This window comes from Silurus aristotelis (genome assembly GCF_946808225.1).
Source record: "Silurus aristotelis genome assembly, chromosome: 3".
Classification (NCBI taxonomy): Eukaryota; Metazoa; Chordata; class Actinopteri; order Siluriformes; family Siluridae; genus Silurus; species Silurus aristotelis.
In genome coordinates this window covers 8,350,098-8,367,597 of record NC_139576.1, presented here as the reverse complement: position 1 = coordinate 8,367,597, position 17,500 = coordinate 8,350,098, and the positions used below count along the sequence as shown (strand labels likewise).

General features: G+C 40.0%; 1 protein-coding gene across 6 annotated transcripts in view; it reads right to left on the bottom strand.

Annotated features, from left to right (window-relative positions):
* Positions 1–17,500, bottom strand: part of dip2a (disco-interacting protein 2 homolog A) — a 149,690-nt gene that overhangs the window by 90,357 nt on the left and 41,833 nt on the right. The window lies entirely within an intron of this gene.

The following is a 17,500-nucleotide window of genomic DNA, read 5'->3' as shown; positions in this document are numbered from 1 at the left end:
GTCTCACTGTCAGTACCAGACTCAGTTTCTTCATTCAGTTTTTCATTTATTTACCTTTTTCCTTCATTCTTTAAACTTAGAATAAAATTTTGACTCTTGAGAATATATATATATATATATAAAAATGTCTTTCTGAATAAAATTCATTTTGATATCTTGATATCAGCTCACACTCTGTTATCATTTAACAATTCATATTAATCATTAGTCATTAATACATAATTCCCATCTTAGCTTTATTTAAAACACTAATGATGCACTGAATGGCCTCGTTGTTCCAGAGCACATTCATCTTTTATGAAATATGACAGTTTATCAGACAGTTTTATGCGCTTATGGATGCAATGTGGACTGATTTCCCTCACATGAGACCTCAGCGTGATGCAACACTCTGTTTAAGCCAAAAGAAAAGGAGAAAAGACAGAAATATGATCCTCTACTAAAAGACAGAGACTCCGCATCTGACAAAAAAGATTATTATTTCCCAGGATAGAAAGGATAAAGATGAATGGAGAGATGTATAGATGTAAAATGTTTGTGCTTTAAGGTCAGGTCGAGAGATGAAGTGATGTCTAGAGGAATAGTGGGTAAAGGAATGGATAGACAGACATCTGTTAGGAGTAAGTTTACAACTAATACATTATAGTGTAAATATTATCCGAACATCCTAATCAATGTTAAGATGGATGGATGGATGGATGGATGGATGGATGGATGGGTACATAGATATGATGTTCTGTACAGATATTCAAATGGATAGATGTATTTTATCCATAGTTAGTTTAAGCTGAAGTAAATGGCTGGTTTTGGAAGCTTATGTGGTAAAATGCATTTTGGACAGAAATGGACAGGCAGATGAAAGTCCAGATGGTTAGTAACGAATAAATATATTTTTCTTTTAATAAACTTCAGATATTGTACAGCGAATCTATGGAAAGTGAATGATTAAGCAGTTAAAAAGACTGGATGGGTAATTAGGCTGGACAAGAGGTTTTGTACAGATGGATGTATGGATGAATGGACAGATGAGCAGGAGGGTTTCTAGAGATAAATAAATGGATGGATGGATGGATGGATGGATGGACGGACAGATGAGCAAGAGGTTTTGTAGAGATTAATGAATGGATGGATGGATGGATGGATGGATGGATGGATGGATGGATGGATGGATGGATGGATGGATGGATGGATGAATGGATAAGATGTTTTGGACAGATAGATGGCTGGATTGATGGATGGATGGATAGATAGGTAAACAAGATGTTTTGTACAGATGGATGGATGGATGGATGGATGGATGGATGGATGGATGGATGGATGGATGGATGGATGGATGGATGGATGGATGGATGGATGGATAGATAGATAGATAGATAGATAGATAGATAGATAGATAGATAGATAGATAGATAGATAGATAGATAGATAGATAGATGTTTTGTACAGATCGATGATGGATGGATGATAAATGGATGGATGGATGGATGGATGGATGGATGGATGGATGGATGGATGGATGGATGGATGGATGGATGGATAGATAGATGGATGACTGTATTTATATTAGGTTAGGTGACATTTAGTTGAAGTTAAAATAATGTTGATGGGCTATAGGTTTTCCAGCCATTTGTTGGTTCTCCACCCAAAAAAAATTAGAAGCACACAATTGTATCGGACGTCTTTGGATGTGGTAACATGAGAACCTGTTCCAGCATGGCAAATCCCCCTCCATGAACATCTGCTTTACTTGCGCTGAAGTGGAAGATCTTGAGTGGCCTGCAATAGAGCTCTGACCTCAAACCAATTGGAAATCCTCATCTCACCTACATCAGTACCTGACTTTACTAACACCCTTGTGTCTGAATGAGCACAAGCACTCTCCTTAATCTAGTGGAACACCTTTTCAGGAGAGTATAGTTAATTCTAAGAGCTAATGGAGACCAAATGAGGAATGGGATGTTCAAAAAGCACATAATCTTCTGGTCAGGTGTCTACAAATGTTTGTCCATATATTGTATAGGATGAATGGATGAAAATAATACATAACAAAATTAAACACAAGTGCGCATACACACACACACACACACACACACACACACACACACACACACACACACACACACAGTCCTCTTGTGGTCCAAGCACAGCTGTTGGAGGTTTCGCATTGTGCCTGACACACTGCAGTGACTCAGAGGTAAAGCAGGAAGATATTTAATCGCCTTTCTCTTTTCCCCTCACCACAATGAAAACACAAAAACACGGCGTAAGAAGCCCGTATATATCTCACTACAAAAGCCGTATTGATCCCGAGTCTGACAGTGCCGAAGGATCGCCAGAAGCTTCGGACACGCTCATAAAGCGGAGAATTACAAACGCCCTGAAACAAAGACGTGACCAGGGATGATGGGAAAAGCATTTCAGAAAAGCAACTGGGACACAAACAGATCAGTCAATAGTCCTGAAAGTTGTCTTACAAGACAGAGACAAGGTCAGGATCGGTATCTGAGGTCATTTGTGGAGTTATTCAGTATTCAGTGCACTGAGTAATTAAACTAGTGGGCATGTGGGGCTTGTGATCGACCCTATCGGGGTGCACTCCTGCCTCGTACTTAATGTTCTCAGTATAAGCCGCATCTCCTGTGTCCTTGACCAAAACAAAACACTGCCAGAAGAAAAATGGAACAAAAGTAAAATAAATAAATTGAGCAGCAATACATTTTTTAAATATAGATAGTCAAAGATTCGATGCTTCGATAGGAGGAGCCTGATTCAACCACCAATGGAATCCTCACATTCGAATCCTCGCAGAGGTGTTATGAGATGAGGATTATACCATTTTGGTTATATGGGGGTGTCTGAGTTCATATAAAAGCACCTTGGTGGCCAAAATTTTAATATTTAACAATGTCTGGGATTTCTTGTAAAGGTCTATTTTGTTTTAATTTCATTCTGTAAGCGATTTTGGCCTTTCTGCAGTTATGTTTTAAGTTCATTGACCCAAAATGTTTCTGTTCATATTCTCTATATCTTTGTGTAACGTTTTATACTACTTGGCTTTACAACAACACACACGATCAGTCAACTATATAAAATACTTGCCAATTCTAATTCAACTTATTTAAATCCTTATTTGGCGACACCCCTAAAAAAATGTTATACTTTTAAACTGATATGCAAAATATGCAAAATAGTTTGCAAGTCTGACAACATGGTCATGTGACATGTCAAAACGCTCAGCAACATTGGGACAGTGCAATGCTACGTTACATAGTGACATCAGGTAACGCCAGGTGACCAAATAAACCCAGAAAGCACAAAGACACCGAGAAAAATATGCTTGCTTCACAGAGAACTGCTTCTTATGCTTTGCAGTGAAAAAATGAATGTCAGGGGAAAGAGGTAGCTCAGTGCTTAAAATGTTGGACTTCTGATCAGAAGGTCATGAGTTCAAATCCCAACTTCACCACTGCTAGGCCCTTGAGCAAGGCATTGACCCTCAACTGCTCAGTTGTATGAATGAGATCATTTGACAAGGAGGATTATTTAAAAAAGTAATTAATGGAAATGGTCAAGTGATGAATTTTGCACTGTCAAGAAAAAATTCTAGTTTTGAATGAAGTTTCTGTAGCGGTTACGAGTTGCGAAATCATGACTGTAATATCTGTACCCGTGAACGTCATATCATTACTTTATTTCTCTCTTTTCAACACTTTCAGATCTTTGTCTCCTTTTTCAAGTACTTATTTTTTCTGTTCAATATGATTCACTTTTCTATTTGTTTTTATCCAGACAGACAATTTGGTTCAGGTATATGTGTGTTTGAATAAAAAATATACCACAGTAATGAAAAAAAACACAATAGATCAAATCACTCTGGGTTTTGCATGTCTTCTCATTCACGCCGTGCCTGTGTGTGTGTGTGTGTGTGTGTGTGTGTGTGTGTGTGTGTGTGTGTGTGTGTGTGTGTTGAAAGCTCTGTTTAAGCTCTCACATGCAGGCATCCATCATGTTTGACAGTGCAGTGGTTTAGATAAAAGCTTTTTTTTTTGAAGGGAGCCTCTCGAAAGAGTGAAAATCTCCTGAGATGAATAACTCACAGTCCCTCGACACACTTTGTCTCAATGAGGGAAAAAAACAGTGGCGAATGAAGTGACGCCATTGTAACGAACTCGTCATTAATTTCAGATTAGCAAAAGATGAAAATTTGGATGAAATCATGACAGAAGTTAAGGAAGAAAGGACTTCACCGGCAAAAAATGTGTGTGTGTGTGTGTGTGTGTGTGTGTGTGTGTGTGTGTGTGTGTGTGTGTGTGTGTGTGTGTGTGTGTGTGTGTGTGTGTGTTTGTGTGTACTTGTCTGTGTGACACAGGCTCTGCATGGAATTTGACCCTTATTTGACCTTAACACTCTGCACTGTCCAAAGTGAAATAACAAAACACCTCCATTACCCACAGTTACCATAGTTTTGAGTATCTCTCTCTCTCTTTCTCACACACACACACACACACACACACACACACACACACACACACACACACACACACACACAGTGTTATATATCCCGGTTTACACAATGTTTACACAATGTTAACATAAATTATACCTAAATCCTATTTCTTTCTGTCACACACACTAACACATTGGCGCACAAACACACACACACACACACACACACACACACACACACACACACACACACACACACACAAACACTTCTTCCTCTCTCAGTTTGAGTTTCTCATAGTTGGCAAAGAAAGCAGCAGGAGAAACGTGTGAGGCTGAGAAAAAATAACATCCAAACACCACGGGAAGGTAAACACTTCATGTATGGGCTCTCTTACACACACACAAACACACACACACACACACACATATACAAGCATATACATGCAACATACTCACACAAATTCACAATGACAAATCGTTTAACACACACACACATATACACATATACCTGGGACATACACAAATACACAACGACACATTGTTTAAAACACAAACACACACACACACACACAGACACACACGTTATGTATAACATTTACACCATGGCTACTCTCAACTATACCTCTAGCCTATCACTCTGTCACACACACACACACACACACACACACACACACACATAATCAATCACATCATCAAGTCTCCCAATGACACGACCATGGTGCGTCTCATCAGCAAGAATGATGAGTCAGCATACAGAGAGGAGGTGCAACGGTTAACACCCTGGTATGGAGCGAACAACCTGTCTCTGAATGTCGACAAAACGAAGAGATGGTTGTTGACTTCAGGAAAGCACAGCGCGACCATTCTCCACTGAACATAGATGTATCCTCCGTGGAGATCGTCAAGCGCACCAAATTCTAGTGGAGAACTTCACTTGGTCACTCAACACCAGCTCCATCACCAAGAAAGCCCAGCAGCATCTCTACTTCCTGAGTAGGCTGAAGAAAGCCCATCTCCCTCCCCCCATCCTGACCATGTTCTACAGAGGGACCATTGAGAGCATCCTGAGCAGCTGCATCACTGCCTGGTTTGGGAACTGCACTGTCTCGGATCACAAGACCCTACAGAGGATAGTGAGGGCAGCTGAGAAGATCATCGGAGTCTCTCTCCCTTCTATCATGAATGTTTACACTACACGCTGCATCAGCAAACAGCAGCATTCGGGCCACACATCCACACTGTGTAACAGTTTCTTCAAGCCATCTTCCTCAAGCCATCAGGCTTCTCAACACACAGAACTGAACTGAAACTCACACACACACACACACACACACACACACACACACACACACACACACAGGAAACTGGAGGTCGTCTTCCTCTTTTTCTTCTGGCTGGCAGATCATCTGTCTCCATGCCACTCTGTCCTCTACATCTGCCTCTTTCACACCAACTACCTGCATGTCTTCCTTCACCAAACACTAAATTGGAGATATAGTGCAAAAGAACATCCCTACGCTTTACTAGGAATTTATTTGACCTGTTTTTAATAACTGTTTGGGTATCACATGACATGTCGATTACTCCAAGAGACACAGACTCCGTTTCCCAGAAACCACTGCTTCACATTCAACAAAAATGTGCGCTTTTCATGCATTCTGTGTTCACTGCGCTCATTGTCTCTCGTTTGACTCCACTGCTTATGATTGTTCAGGTTTCTGAGGTTTCATTGATCTTGAGCATGTCATCTTGTTTTACATCGTGTTTAGTAACAAACGATCTCTGCACTTACTCTGATTCCTACGTGACATTTTCTATACATTAAATAATGCTGTGGTTATATTTCACCCTCACTCCTCCCTTTCAAATCGAACGAAAAACTGGATTCTGTTGCTCCCGCCTCTCCTCGGAGTATCGTCGCTGTTCTTGCTGGAGGTCGACCGATAGTGGATTTTAAAGACATTTAAAGATGGCTGCTTTAAGCCATGTCTACACTAATACTTTTTCGTTTAAAAATGCATATTTTTCTCTACGTTTTGTTTCCTGTTTACACCGAGACGAAAACGAAAACCTAGCTTTTTTGATAACGCTTTTCGAAGTGGATATATTTGGAAACACCGTTTTCGCATCACAGTGTGTAAACAGTGTGTGACTGGTAAAACGGAGGCTTTTGAAAAATGAAGATTTGTTAGTCACTGCCACAATGTTTCAACGAGTTGGAAAGTAAATAAACGGCAGGAGGAAATGACACGGGTCGAAGTTTCTCACGTTTTACTCATGCCCAGTACAGGGACGTAAACATTTTCTGACGTTTCAGTGTGGATGAGCAACTTTTTGGACAAAAAAGCATTTTTGAAATTTATCTGTGTGGATGTAGCCGTACAGATTCAGTGTTAGAGATTCCATTAGTAACATTAACTGAAGATGAAAAGTGTTTTAGAAGTATTGTTTATTGTTTGTCATTTACTAATACATTTTAAATATATGAAGTTAACACATACATGAGGTTAATATAAAAAAATTATTTGTTAACTTTAGTTAATGCACTGCGAACTAACATGAATGAGGTACAGCCCGCAGTCTCATGGGTCAAAACAAACAGCACGTGATGTCAGTGATTCGCCTCTAGAGGCCGCTATCATACTGTATAATGACAGCGGACCTTCTCAGCCGCTCCAGAGCAGACACGACCAGGAAAAACTATCAGTATTGATTTATTTACAGATAGCGCCAGCAATTAACTATTGGTGCTGATTAAACAGCAAAACTGATAAATCGGTCAACCTCTAGTTCTCGCTACTTGGAAAAATATCCGCGACAAATCAAAGACTGGGACAATATTGTTGCTGAACTACTCGCATAAGGACACACAACATGGGACACTCACATGGGGACACACAACATGTCCTAAAGGTATATTCTGTTTATCATCAAATGTATTTATGATCTCATGTGGAAACACATCAGCTGAACGTAACTTTGGCTTCTGTGTCCATGTGTGTGTGTGTGTGTGTGTGTGTGTGTGTGTGTGTGTGTGTGTGTGTGTGTGTGTGTGTGTGTGTGTGTGTGTGCGCGCATGTGTGTTCATTCAGCCATCAGCTAGCATAATGAACAGCCATGAGTAATGAATAGCTGCACATCAATTACAGCTAAATGAGAGGAAAACAATGGCAACACTGTGCGACAAACACGAAACGCAGACCTCTCTGATTATCCATTCATTCATCCAACACATCTCACTTCCTCTCTCTATCTTTTTCTCTCTTTTTCCCTTTCTCGTTCCTTCTTTCACATCCCTCTCTCTTACTCTAAAACGCATTCATTATTTATCCTTTTTATTGGTCTTTCTATACTATTTTGCTTTTTACTATTTTTTCTTGCATGCCCCATCTCCATCTTTCACTCTCACCTCTTTTTCTTTCTCTTGCATACTCCTTTGTCTCTCGCTCATAGACAGCGAGACACCACACACCTCTCACAGTGAATCCTGTTCTCTCAGTGAGAAGGAAGATCTAAAGATAGCTCACATGCCACCTTACTGAAAATAAATAAGGGACTTAAACGTATTCACTTGTTCATTTTAACAGATTGGGTGAATTTTATTATTAATAATAATAATAATAACAATAAGAATGAGGATTAAGTATGAATGAGAGAATAAAAATATGTATGGATAAATATATAAACAAATGACTATAAATCAGTGAATCTGATTAAAAAAATATGAATGAACAGACAGAAACTTTAAATTAATGAGTATGTAAGTAAATTCATAAGTAAATATGAATGGCTTTGAATGGCTCAGCATAAGTAAGTAAGATGGATGGATGGAGGGATGGATGGATGGATGGATGGATGGATTTGAGGTCATTAGCTGCATAAAGACACCTGTCCACCCCATACAATCAGTAAGAATCCAACTACTAACATAACCAAGACAAAGGCCAAAGAGCTGTCCAACACATTTACACATTTTTATCGTATTCTTTTATTCATACTCCTCCATTCCAATATATTAATTTATACTTATTCGTTATTATTTACCCATTCATAATCATGCCAATTCATGCTTATATTTGCTTACTCATATTATTTTATTTCCATAAATTCATACTCATTTACAGTGAGGAAAATAAGTATTTGAACACCCTGCTATTTTGCAAGTTCTCCCACTTAGAAATCATGGAGGGGTCTGAAATTGTCATCGTAGGTGCATGTCCACTGTGAGAGGCATAATCAAAAAAATAATAATCCAGAAATCACAATGTATGATTTTTTAACTATTTATTTGTATGATACAGCTGCAAATAAGTATTTGAACACCTGAGAAAGTCAATGTTAATATTTGGTACAGTAGCCTTTGTTTGCAATTACAGAGGTCAAAAGTTTCCTGTAGTTTTTCACCAGGTTTGCACACACTGCAGGAGGGATTTTGGCCCACTCCTCCACACAGATCTTCTCTAGATCAGTCAGGTTTCTGGCCTGTCGCTAAGAAACACGGAGTTGGAGCTCCCTCCAAAGATTCTCTATTGGGTTTAGGTCTGGAGACTGGCTAGGCCACGCCAGAACCTTGATATGCTTCTTACAGAGACACTCCTTGGTTATCCTGGCTGTGTGCTTTGGGTCATTGTCATGTTGGAAGACCCAGCCTCGACCCATCTTTAATGCTCTAACTGAGGGAAGAAGGTTGTTCCCCGAAATCTCGCAATACGTGGCCCCGGTCATCCTCTCCTTAAAACAGTGCAGTCGCCCTGTCCCATGTGCAGAAAAACACCCCCGAAGCATGAGGCTACCACCCCCATGCTTCACAGTAGGGATGGTGTTCATCGGATAGTACTCATCATTGTTCTTTCTACAAACACGTTTAGTGGAATTATGACCCAAAAGTTCTATTTTGGTCTCATCTGACCACATGACTTTCTCCCATGACTCCTCTGGATCATCCAAATGGTCATTGGCAAACTTAAGACGTGCCTGGACATGTGCTGGTAAAGCAGGGGAACCTTCCGTGCCATGCATGATTTCAAACCATGACGTCTTAGTGTACAGTACCCTTGGAAACGGTGGTCCCAGCTCTTTTCAGGTCATTGACCAGCTCCTCCCGTGTAGTTCTGGGCTGATTTCTCACCTTCCTTAGGATCATTGAGACCCCACGAAGTGAGATCTTGCATGGAGCCCCAGTCCAAAGGGAGATTGACAGTCATGTTCAGCTTCTTCCATTTTCTAATGAGTGCTCCAACAGTGGACCTTTTTTCACCAAGCTGCTTGGCAATTTCCCCGTAGCCCTTTCCAGCCTTGTGGAGGTGTACAATTTTGTCTCTTGTGTCTTTGGACAGTTTTTGGTCATGTCTTGGCCATGTTTGGACAGGTCTTGGCCATGTTAGTAGTTGGATTCTTACTGATTGTATGGGGTGAACAGGTGTCTTTATGCAGCTAACGACCTCAAACAGGTGCATCTAATTTAGGATAATAAATGTAGTGGAGGTGGACATTTTAAAGGCAGACTAACAGGTCTTTGAGGGTCAGAATTCTAGCTGATAGAAAGGTGTTCAAATACTTATTTGCAGCCGTATCATACAAATAAATAGTTTAATAATCATATATTGTGATTTCTGGATTTTTTTTTTTAGATTATGTCTCTCACAGTGGACATGCACCTACGATGACAATTTCAGACCCCTCCATGATTATTAAGTGGGAGAACTTGCAAAATAGCAGGGTGTTTAAATACTTATTTTCCTCACTGTATACACCGATTAGGCATAACATTATGATCAGCTGCCTATTGTGTTGGTCCCCTTTTTGCTGTAAAAACAGCTCTGACCCTTCTGTTGGATCGGACCACACGGACCAGCCTTCACTTTCCACGTGCATCAGTGAGCCTCGGCCGCCTGTTCACCACTGTTCCTTCCTTGGACCACTTTTGATAGATACTGACCACTGCTGACCAGGAACATCCCACAAGAGCTGCAGTTGCAGAGAGACCCAGTCGTCTAGACATCACAATTTGTCAAACTTGCTCAAATCTTCACCCATTTTTCCTGCTTCCAACACGTCAACTTTGAAAACAAAATGCTCACTTGCTGCCGAATAATATCCCACCCACTAACAGGTGCCATGATGAAGAGATAATCAGTGTTATTCACTTCACTGGTCATGATGCTATAATGTCATACTGTTATACCTGATCAGTGTATATAAATGAGAGAACTGTATGTTTCTCTGGATGAGAGCATCTACTGAAAGTTAAATTCTCAATAGCTTTAAGTGGTATAATTTGTAATACTTCCAAAAAAAATATGTCTATTTATTTTTTTTAAAGACTGTAATTTCCATGCCACACTATAAAAAGCTCCATAAAACTACCTCAGGATGTATACTATATCCTGTCTGGTGTATACTATATCCTGTCTGAATAGACAGTGTGTTGGTAAACATCCCGTCATATCCTGTGGAAAAAGGAGGTTTCACACCATTTTATTTCAGTTTGGAGACACTTCAGGAAGCAGTCAAAACAAACCCCAATTTAGAACAGTCAGGAATAAAATAACTTTGTAAAGTAAAATATATGATAGTTCAGCAGATTCAAGCTAAGTTATTGGGTTCCTAGAACAGATATAGCAGCAAAATAAATATATATTAGAAATGTCACCTATTCAAGTAAAACCTGCCACCGGTTTTACAACAAATACACACACCCATGAAATGGAATGGAACGGAATAGCATTTTTTTACATATTAAATATATTCATAGGATTCTGTGGAAAAAATCAGATTCATCGCCTACGCTTCTAAAACTTGCAAAAGCGAGCGCAGTGTTTTTCAACCCTGTTTAAGACCTTACGCTTTCTGGCAGTGTCGCTAACAAACAGTCTTTGGCAATCTTAGTGGTGAGACTTTTAGCTCATTATGAGGAAAAATTGAAAAATTGGATTTCTATTAGAATCAGGAGGGGCTGTATACTTTCGTGCTGTTTCATACTGCGCTGCCAAATAATGTGCGTCGGAGTCAAACAGCAAAAAAACTAAAAACCCACAAAAACAGCAAGTGAACATGAGTGACTAGGGTAAGATTGAGAGATCCCAATATATTATGCACACTATATAAGCAAAAGTATTGGGACATCTGACATTTGCAGCCATATGTGGCTCTTCCTCAAAATGGTAGCACAAAGTTAAAGGCACACAATTAAATAGAACATCTTTGGATGCAGTAACATTAAATTTTCTCTTCATTTGAACTACGAGAGCCAAACCTGTTTCTGCTAACAAAGCCCCTGTGTGAAAAGAAAAGATATGGTTTACATGAATTGCAGTGGTAGATCTTGAGTGGCCTACTGCTATAGAGCTCTGACCCTAAATCTACTGAACACTGACTGCACCCCAGGCCTCCTCACTCTTGTCTACCCTCAGGAGCTTTGGTATCTGCGGAACAGCATGGGAATGGTTTGCTTCCTACCTGGAAGGTCGCTCATACCAGGTAACATGGAGGGGATCCACATCTGCCCCGTGCAGTCTCACCAGTGGTGTCCCACAAGGCTTGGTACTTGGTGTCCTCCTTTTCTCCCTCTATACCCACTACACTGGTGAAGTCATATCCTCATATGGGTTTTCTTACCACTGCTATGCTGAGGACACTCAAACTTATCTTTTCTATCCCTCCCTCAGATACCACAGCTTCCACTTGGATCTCGGCATGCTTGACAGACATCTTCATGGATGAATGCAATTAGATCAATTAAAACTCAACCCCAGCAAAACAGAACTGCTGGTCATCCCAGGTGATTCATTTCCAGCTCAAGATCTCAGAATAACTCTTTATGATTCTCTGCTCTCCCCTTCAGCCACTGTTCGCAACCTTGGGGTAACTATGGACAATCAACTGTCCTTTTCCTCACATGTTGCTAATGTGGCTCATTCTTGTAGATTTATTTTCTACAATATGCAAAGGATTCGACCATTTCTGTCCACACAGGCTGCCTAGGTGCTTGTTCAGTCTCTTGTCATTTCAAGAGTGGACTACTGTAGCTCCTCTGAACACTATTCATCCACTGCAAATGATTCAAAACGCAGCTGTGTGACTTGTGTTCAATCAGCCAAAGTTCTCCCACACCACCACACTGCTGCGCTTCTTTTATTGGCTTCCAGTAGCTGCACGTATCAGATCCGAAACACTGATGCTTGCCTACAAGGCCAAAAATGTACCAGCACCATCTTACCTCAAAGACCTCATCACACCTCGCACTGCACCACGCTGTCTGAGATCCTCCAGCGCTGCTTGACTGGTACCACCTTCTCTCAGAATGAGAGGTAAGTACACTTCAAGGCTCTTCTCTGTTCTGGCACCGAGGTGGTGGAATGAACTTCCCCTAGATGTCCGTACAGCGAAGTCCCTGTCTATCTTCAAGCAACGATTGAAGATCTACCTCTTCCTGAAACACTTAAATTACCCCTCTTCAAGTTTGCTTTGTAAAAATCAAGAGTTACATTTATACTAAGTTTGTAATCTTGCGTACCAGTGTAGATTTATTCATTGCTAGAGACTTAAAGCACTTTTGCACGTCGCTCTGGAAAAGGGCGTCTGATAAATGGCGCAAATGTAAATGTAAATGTAAATGTAAATGTAAATCTCCACAAGCACACTCGAAAATCTAGTGGAACTTCGTCCCAGAAAAGTGGAGGTTGTTATAACAGCAAAAGTGGACCAAATGTGGATTGGGATGTTAAAAAGCACATACAAATACACATACATGCACTGGCTTGATAAATAAATTATCAGGATTCTTCATTAGTCTATACAGTAAATCCAAGTCTGAGAACTGTGAAAGGAAAATAGATACAGGTGTGGAGAAAGAGAAATGCATGTGCTTCATCAAGAGAAGATATGATTTACATGGGTTGACGTGAAAGATGAACTGTAACACTGACTGCACCCCAGACCTCCTCACCTCACCTACATCAATCAGTACCTGACTTTACTTATATCCTTGTTCATGAAACCAAAAAAGGTGTAATTTCCACAAGCTGTTTTGAGCTACTAAATGTATTAACCTATTACAAAACATTTATTCAAACAGTACATATGTATTATTGTAATTATAATAATTTCAACATTATTTATTTATTAGTTTATTAACTAACTTCCCGTGGGCTCACCAACTGCAGGAGGGACCGTAAGGGACGGTGCTGTGAGGATTGGGCAGCAGTCGAAGGTGGGGGCCTGCTTAGACTGCTGCCCCCGCGACCCTGATTACGGATAAGCGGGAGAAAATGAATGAATGAATGAATGAATAGTTTATTAAATACGTTCGCTTTAATGTTTAATGTTTGTTACATTAAAATGCAATTGAAACATGCATTAGAAATTCTTTGTTTTTTCGTGCTCAAAAATAATTCCTGGGCTTTGAACGGCAAGATATGAATACTTTGAAAAAACTCAAGAAAGGCCGAATATCCCAGAGGAACCAGAAAAACGTTACACTGCCACAAAATTGGTAATCATGTTAAAATCAAGAGAATTTAAGCTATGTAACTACAGTCACAATATCGTTTAGATTTAAATCACTGATTCAAGTCTGAATGCAGCTCAATAGTAAAGCAAAATGACAGTTATATCAATATTCATAACAAAAAAAATTACAGTATTCCCCCGTTTATCGCGGCAGTTACGTTACAAACCCGCCCGTAATAAACGGACGGCACCCCAAAAATGCTTCTTAAATCATCCTTCCACACACTTTAAACACATTTGCAAGAATAAAAACATTTGCAAGAATAAAGCGAGATGAATTTTGTGTTAATTTGTAGAAATACAGTACACTGTATAGCATAGTGAGTACATGTACTGTACAGTATACAGTTCTTTAGTAGCGTAGCCTATGAGTAGTTTCTTTGCTTGTTTATTGGTTGAAGTGTTCTATGACATCAAAAAAGTGGCCGAGTTAAAGATACATGTCACCGCATTCTTTACTTTCTGTACTGTACTGTATTAACATTTTACTTCATTTTATAATTATTCATTATATTTTTATTAATAAATTCCATTATTTCAACATAAAACTCCATTAAAACAATTCCCTATAAGTTTTTTGGTCTATCGTGCTCTCCGCGAGAGACTGTAAAAATTAAATGTGGCAAATACTGTGAAAACTATGTGGCAAATACAATTCCGCGATAAAACAGGGGGCGCCAGATTCAAACCACGGTAAAGCGGGGGATTACTGTATTAAGAAGCAAAGATAGCAGCAGTGCTAATAATTATGGCATGAATACTAAAAATAATATTTATAATTACTGAATGAAGAGAAGAGTGATTACTTGCACACTGGAGGGGATGGGAACAATCTCACTGTACTCAAAAACATACACAGGACTTGGCTAGATGACTCCCAAGAGAGCAACTGTTGCTCAAATTCTGCTCTTAGTTCTCTCTGAGTATTAATAACAATTAGGCCGTAGAGAGAAAGTGGAGAAAATCACAACTCGATAAGGATCTCATACTACTTTCTCCTGCCCAAGTTCTCATCTAATGCAACATCTGCTGAGAAGGAAATTAAAACTTGAAGCTTTACAAATGCACTAGATCTTTACAAACTTCTTCACTTATAAATCCACCATCTCCTCCTTAACTATCCTTCCTGACTGCTAATCACCAACTTACATTTTTTTATAAAAAAAAAAAAAATTCTGCCAGACCTTTACTCCTAACCTGACTTCTAATATTTCTCTATCAGGAGAAAAGTCCCCGTAATCCCATCACCTGCCTGTTAGATCCTATCCATTACACAAAGCTCCAGATCATCTTCCAAATCCTCCTCCACTTCATCACTACTATCATTATTGACTCCATAACATCCTCCATGTATCACAGTCAGGTATCACTGCACTAAAAAAAAGCAAGGTTTGTTCCCTGAAGAAACTCCACTCTCAATCCCTAAGATGGTTAAATCTACTGCTTGGTATGTCTCGGTATGTCCCTAATCCTTGACCTCACCATCAACAAATAACTGTCTCTACCTATCTCTATACCTACAGACCAACCTCTCTGAGCCCCACGCAGCTAGATTATCTAACCTCTCATCAATCCTCCTCCTCCTCAACCATTCAGCAAAGTCAGACAGAGTCAAACACAAGACTCGTCTAGAGGTCGACTGATTTACAGGCACTGATAGTTGACTGCTGGAACTATCTGCTATTGGCAAAAATCCATACCGTTCGTTTTTCTGGTTCTGAGCAACTGAGATCGTCCGCTGTCATTACAACAGCGGCCTCTAGAGGCAAATCACTGCAAATCACTAACGCCACGTGCTGTTTGTTTTTACAAGAGACTGCATGCTGCATGGAGAGTGTTATATTCATAATTTATAATTTATCAATTTGATTAATTAATATAATCATATTTATATAATTTATCTTTGGGGGAGTGGTGGCTCCAGCGTTTAAGGCGCTGGGTTACCGATCGGAAGGTCGGGGGTTCAAGCCCCGGTATCGCCAAGCTGCCACTCTTGGGCCCTTGAGCAAGGCCCTTAACCCTCTATGCTCCAGGGGACCCTTACGAGAAAATCAAGGACCGTGACGTCGGAGCGACGTGGGGCCGCCTTCCCGTGGGCTCACCACCTGCAGGAGGGACCGTAAGGGACTGGCCTTGACAGCCCGATCCCTGGACACGGAGAAGTGTCTGGGGATTCTGCTTAGACTGCTGCCCCCGCGACCCGAATTACGGATAAGCGGGAGAAGATGAAATGAAAAAAAAAAAGATGAAATCTTTGGGCACATTTTCTTTATTCAGAACTGTTTTATTTTAATTTTTTGGTAATAAAGTTGCAAACTATTTCACAGTTTTTATATAGCATCCATTTTTAAAACTATCGGTTGATTAATCAGTTATCGGCAAGTACGATCCAACTTATATAACCGAAAGTGTGTGTAGATGTATGCATCTAGGTGTGTGGTATCACCACTGAGATCGGGTGATTGTGAATGTGAGAGCAGCTGTTGTAGGAGGTCATGGCCAAATCCAGTGCTGATTTGACAACTAAAAGAACATGAAACACATATTTTGAGACACATCTCAGAACATCTCAGAAGAGTGTGTTGTGATACGTCACATATCATATCTACAGCATATTTCATCTTCACATCACCCAATCTTTACATATAACTATCAGGTTATTTTTTCTGAACTAAACTAGGACTTATGCCTTCCAGCTTCATTGCTCTACTGCTGTTCTGCCTTTTTTTTTTCATTCACACATAATTTCAGTATTTTTCTTCCAAGTTTCAAAGAAGCTATTAGAGAAAATGCAAAAATGGCAATATATAAAAAAATCAATAAATAAAGTTTCTATTACCAAATAATTTAAATAATTGTATACTTTTTTCCAGAAAATGTAATGGAGGGAAACCTACTGCATCATTTCCTTGCTTTATTACAAGCTCAATTTTTCTGTGTGTGTGTGTGTGTGTGTGTGTGTGTGTGTGTGTGTGTGTGTGTGTGTGTGTGTGTGTGTGTGTGTGTGTACGTGTGCCGGTGTGTGTATTTGATGCTCCAGTTGTAGTTACTGAACCAGTGTAACAGTAAAGAGTCTTTTCCTGTAGTTGCACGCACAGCAAGGCCTCTTCCTTTTCCTCCACATGCTCAACATACACACACACACACACACACACACACACACACACACACACACACACACACACACACACACACACACACACACACACACACACACACACACACACACACATACACAAACACACCACAAAACACACCACAACATAATAGAGTGGTCAGCCAGCAGGAAGGAGGTATAAAAACAAAACAGGCACTTCCTGCACTGCAGGCCAACATCTAACACAATGAAGGAGGAAAAAAAACCACAGAAAGAGAGAAAGAAGGAAAGAAAGAAATAAAGAGAGAGAAAGAGAGAGAGAGAGAGAGAGAGAGAGAGAGAGAGAGAGAGAGAGAGAGAGTGAGATTAGTCTCACATAACGGCCCCCAACCCTCCAAAATAAGCCCGGAAATACGCAAATTAAGCAGACGTTGTCCCTACAATACC